At 37.8% G+C, this 6,000-nt stretch overlaps 1 long non-coding RNA gene across 2 annotated transcripts; it reads right to left on the reverse strand.

Moving 5' to 3' along the window:
* Positions 1–2,828: 2,828 nt before the first annotated feature.
* On the reverse strand, positions 2,829–4,463 carry LOC148073388 (uncharacterized). Of its 2 annotated transcripts, none has more exons than XR_015712117.1 (7): positions 4,372–4,463; positions 3,881–3,959; positions 3,714–3,801; positions 3,535–3,607; positions 3,370–3,454; positions 3,121–3,284; positions 2,829–3,051 (listed from the first exon to the last, which is right to left on the reverse strand). It is a non-coding gene; the product is annotated as an uncharacterized LOC148073388 (long non-coding RNA). The 2 variants fall into 2 exon arrangements; XR_015712118.1 differs by having other exon boundaries at positions 3,706–3,801.
* Positions 4,464–6,000: the final 1,537 nt, after the last annotated feature.

Below are 6,000 nucleotides of genomic sequence, written 5' to 3' on the forward strand. Positions count from 1 at the left end.
TCCTGATGCTATCTTGAGTTTGTCTATTTCGAACAAAGCCTGTCTGATGCTCATGAATTAATTTAGGTAAGATTGGTTCAATTCTTCTTGTAAGTATGCAGGTGACAGATATGATTGCCTCACTCCATGAGGGAGGTACAACTTTACGTTCTAAAACCCAGTTAAATGTTCTCAGGAGTGTAGTAATTAGTTGATCTTGCATTAATTTGTATCACTCGGAGGTAAATCCATCTGTCCCGGGGGATTTCCCTCCTTTTAATCTTTTAATTGCTGATCGAAGTTCATCTTCTGTCATTTTTGATGTTAATTTTTCGTTTTGTTCATTTCTAACCTTTGGAAGCTCAATTTGGGATAATAATTTGTCAATCTGGTGGACATTAGCTGTTTGAGGTTGAGAGTAGAGCTTTTCATAAAATTTCAAGAAACATTTCTGAATGTTTTGTTGATTAGTTTCCACTTTTTTAGTTGTGGGGTCTCTGATTCTTTTTATAAACTGGTCAGCTTGCTATTTTTTCAATTTGTAGGACAGGAGCCTCATAGATTTTCCACCAGCCTCGTAGTATTTTTGCTTGGTGAAAAGTAGTTTTTTTTGTATTTCATGTGTATTTTTTTCATCTATTTCTTTTCTTAGTTTTTGGACTTTCAATTTAGTGTCATCATCCAACACGTCCTCACACCCAAGGCGTCATACCGTCCTACGCCGTGCAATGTCCCCCTGGCGTCCCTAAGGTAACGTTACAGGGGGGACAAAAACGTCGGAAGTACAGCTGTTCATTCTTATTGTCTTATTCTTTTAAGATGCACCATGGGCTTGACTGCTGAGGCTTTGAAGGATCTTCTGAGCATTTGAGGAGCAGCAGCAAGTCAGCATGACGTCACTCGAACCATGAGTCGGACCAGAAACTGCTACACACAAGTCTACGCTGAGGACGAGACCATTAACGTCGTGCAGATTGACTCTGATGGTTACTCGTGACATTTGTGACGATCTGTGAACATTTGTTTGATATGAAACCTGTAATAAAGCACAATTTGATATCATTTTGAATAATGCTCCCATAGTATTCATCCCAACATGATCAATGCAGTTGTAACTTCAGAGATGCCTATAATTGATACCAATGAATGCTTAAAAAATTAAAATAAAGTTTTTATGATAACAGTTAATAGCTTATCCAGTGTCAAAAGTTAAAAGTTTACTACTATTGAAATAATTACATCTGTATCACACGTAATCAATAATATGTATTGCATAAGTACAAACATAATCATACATTAGTAATCAATAACATGTACATTAATTAAGAGAGGCTTGATATTGAGGCTAGTGTGAACTATCATGCTCATTTTCAGACCCCCAGGGGCCGCTGGGAATGAACTGGGGCCAAAAACGTGTTTTTCATGACTGTTGCTCTTTTGCTCTTATTTGACCTCTGTGACCCTCAGACATATGAAACTTGGTTTGCGTGACCTCTTACACCTCTAAAATCATATGCTGGTAGAACCATAATAATAGCCCCTCCCAAACCTGAAGTAGCTTCAGGAAGCAACTAGAAAAACGCCATTGAAAACATATGTGTACAAATGGAACATAAAGAACCTCTAAAAGTTTCAGATCATTTGAATTAACAATGGTCGATTTATAGAGCTTCAAAGTCCAGATTTCTCCAAGTTTCCCATGATACCATGGGGCACAGGAAGTTCATAGCAACATCAAACCACCACCGTTCAATTCAGAATAGAGTCTAGTATAACATATCCAAATATCAGCTCTGAGGTCCAAGTAGAAAAAAAGTTGCCTAAGTCCATTCCCGAAGGATCAGGTCTGCTTATTCTGTTACACTCAGAGACGATCTTGACAGAAGAATGACAACCCCTCCCTCATTTTTGGACTCATTGACACCAAACTTCTCACAGGATAGTAGGAGACCATCTGAATGTGTCATATAAATATCAGCTTTACAAGGGCCTTCATGCCTCTTGAAGATAGAGAATTAACCCTTTGATGTAGCATAGGCCACTACAAACAAATGAATCATGTTGGTGTGTGTAGTTTTCTGATAGTATAACAGCAGTCTTGAGTCACCTATCAATAACATAAATATGTATATTTTTAAGTTCAAACATGTACTGTGGGTCTCACAAAGCTTTTAGAAGTGCTGTCTTCTATTTCATAGTTTGAGTGTAATTTACAAATAGCTCTTTAGTTGCTATTTTAAACAATGATGATTACTGATGAATTAAATCAATTGTTACTGCTTACCCATAGCACATGGAATGACAACATTATGAAATTATGAAAGTCATTGCAAGTGTGGTGATTTCAAGAAAGCAGTGGTTTATCTCTATTTATATCTTAAATATCTCCACTGTGTTTTGCTGCACGTTTGTTTGTTTATGTTTGTATTTTGTTTAATGCTTTGGGTGTTGATGGTTAATAATAGAGTAGAGTAACAGAGTAGTGAAGGGTTAGGTATAGAAAAGCTTATGCTTCATCCTTCTTACTTTTTCGACATGTTGGTTAAATATTATTGTTTGACTATAATTATTGTTTGACTAATGTCATTGGTTTTGTTTGTTTTTCTTAAGTTTACTTTCTTATGTAACATGTTTGAAACAAAGCATTCATTCATTCATGATTCATTAACATATGATGTCTGCTTTGCCTGAATATTTTTCATGTTGAACTCTATGTCGATCTCAAACTGGGGTAAACAGAGACCTTTTTACAACTTTTAAATCACCAATAGTCATTTTCACAACACATTACCTGCACTGATGATGAATACTATGGGACGTTATTCAAAATGATGTCAAATTGTGCTTTATTACAGGTTTCATATCAAACAAATGTTCACAGATCGTCACAAATGTCACAAGTAACCATCAGAGTCAATATGCACGACGTTGATGGTCTCGTCCTCAGCGTAGACTTGTGTGTAGTAGTTTCTGGTCCGAGTCATGGTTCGAGTGACGTCATGCTGACTTGCTGCTGCTCCTCAAATGCTCTGAAGATCCTTCAAAGCCTCACCAGTCAAGCCCATGGTGCATCTTAAAAGAATAAGAAAAAAAGAATGAGCAGCTGTACTTCTGTTCTTCACTTGCTAAATAAACTCTTACCTTGCTGTGACGCTGCCATGCGAGACAACTCTTTCAGGGAATCCCAACGACTTGACAGAGACTTCCAGAGGTGGTTCATCTCTTTCTCAAGAATCTTTCACTTCCTGCCGTCTCCTTACTGCCATAACAACGTCGAATCCTCTTTGTCCGAAAGTCAACCGAGCCTGGAAAACATTGTATTAATGAAGTCGTATGATTCCAATCATTTGAAGTGTAAAATCTATTGAAAAAGACTCTTCAGTCTGGTACCTTCCACCTTGACAGGCACGACCAAGTGTTTCCAACAACAGAAGCCAGAAAACCTTGACCATAAGCGTCAGCATGTCAGTGCGTCCTGCCACAGAAATGTATTGATCATTATTACCAAACATGACTATTTTAATGACCAAAGTATGTATGATGTAACCATCTCACCTGCTTTTGACATGTTGACCCCTTCCACCTCTGATGGTTAGTCCAGCACCTGATATGCAGCACTACATCTCACCTAGAAAAGAACATAGAATTGCATTTTAGATTATTTACATGATGGGATGTGCTGTAGGTTTACAAGTTTGTGTTCACTATGTTACAAATAGTACTTACTCACTTACTTCACATTTTAAATCATTTGGCAGGAACCACAGAGAGAAAGGTTTCATGTCAAGCAGGTCTGGAGTTCTGGACAGTTCTTGCAGGTCACTTCCATGCAAAAACAAAACAAAAACATACTAGTGCTCCCTTTTAAATATAATAAATCAATAAATACAAGCAAGTATACCTGATCATTCAGAGATAAGCTCTCCATGTTTCCTTCATCCATTGTTTGATGGTGTTTCCATCTGGTTTACCTCTTTATGCTGGAATTTAAAATACTTTTCATTATTATTTTATATATATTCTTTCATTTAAAGAAAACAACAACAGATCAAATCCCTCATCCAAAAGGGTTAAAATAAACGTATACTTATATACTTAAATACGATAAATATGTTATCTGTATTAATATGCGGAGGTGATAAATGAAATCAATATCTTGAATATTAATAAAATAAATCGCCTACCATGACCTACCAATATAGCAAACTTTTTATTGGAATATAAATATATTTTCGTCCTTCAAAATAAAAAACAAAATACGTGTGTGAGTTACATTATAATTAAAAAAGCTAAGTTTTAGCGAACTAGCTCTCGTGTTAACGCACCACAGAAAGTTACATTGCACGCAATGAAACCTTATTTCTGAGTTTTAAAGCAATAATTATATCTTACCTTAATAGACGAGTGACGCGCACCTGGTTCCGTCAAGTTACAGCACAAACGTGAGCACAAAATGCTATCGATCTTTGTCAACAATTGTGACGTCAACATCCGGAAGTTTAGCGGAAGTTGCGTGTGCGGCAGTTTGAAAACTTTTTAGCTGACGCTAAATTTAAACTAAACTTAACTCGGTCTTTATACAAGCACACATCTACAATTGTATTCATGGTGCTTTTAAACAAACAAGCACAATATCTCATTTTATTCCTGTGGTGTGACGTCACCGCTGCAGGATCAGTTTATTAGTGTGTGTGACGTCACCTCTGCAGGATCTCGATTAATGTTGACAAACGTCACGTAGACGCTCATAATCGCAGCTAAATAAAAAGAAAACATACTTGTATGTCCATAAACGCAATCTCAATGAAAGATTCTATTTTCATAGGAAAGCGCACCGGATTATAAAGAGGATCAAGCGAAATAGCACATCCAGACTTTATTTTATTCATTCATAAAACAATGTCAACATTATGGAGTTGAAACACCTACAAATATACAATATAGTCGCTTTTACAGGACCTTTTAAGCATTTTTTTAAATTTTTTTTTTAGAATCCCTTATTTGTCCCGCAAGGGGAAATTCGGTAGTGCTTTTGACAGCCATTCACACATACTGATGGGAGTAGGCTGCACACCTGCGCCAAGTTCACCATCAAGAGCAATCAGGGTAAAGTGTCTTGCTCAGGGACACAACGACACAAGCTTGTCTGGAGCTGGGATTGAACCTGCAACCTTTTGGACTGCAGGCAACCACTCTACCATCTGTATTAATCCGCGAGAGCCTCTTGACTTCCGCGATGCGTGAACAATCCAAGCTTCAAAAAATAAAAATGAAGCATTTTTCACCGATTTATGTTCATCTCCTTAATGTGGATCGAGGTCGTTAAGCACAATCGGGGGTAGAATCGCACTGTTGACATTAAACATTTCAGGTGCGCTTCATAGTTTTAGAATTACGGTAGCCAAATGACAACAGCGACACGTCACGTTACCATGGCAACGATGAGTTAGGCGACGCCTCAAATGTAACCTGGGTCGTTTGAATCCGACGTCGGGGAGTGCTCTGTATATTACTGGGTGACCCGGGTAGGCGAAAACCGACGTTTTTGTCCCCCCTGTAACGTTACCTTAGGGACGCCAGGGGGACATTGCACAGCGTAGGACGGTATGACGCCTTGGGTGTGAGGACGTGTTGCATCATCTAACGACTGGGAGTGTTTCATTTGAGTTGTCCTCAGTTTGTCTTCTAATTCCATAAGTTCTGTTTGTCTAAGTTTCTTCTCATATGAAGAGATAGAAGTTATTTTACCCCTCAACACAGCCTTTAGAGCATCCCATAATATAGGTGGTGATACTTCCTTGTTATCATTTAATTCTAAATAGTCTTCAATTTCAGCTTTCAGTTTATCTTTAATAGCGTGTCTATTTAAAATGTTTGAATTTAGTCTCCAAACTGTAGATCTACGCTTTTTACCCAGACAAACCGTCATGTAGACAGGACCGTGGACGGAAACACTACTAGGGCCTATTTCACAGTTATTTACCCTTTGCAGATCCGTTTTAAACATGAAGAAATAGTCAA

This window comes from Callionymus lyra, chromosome 8 (genome assembly GCF_982586985.1).
Source record: "Callionymus lyra chromosome 8, fCalLyr1.hap1.1, whole genome shotgun sequence".
NCBI lineage: Eukaryota > Metazoa > Chordata > Actinopteri > Syngnathiformes > Callionymidae > Callionymus > Callionymus lyra.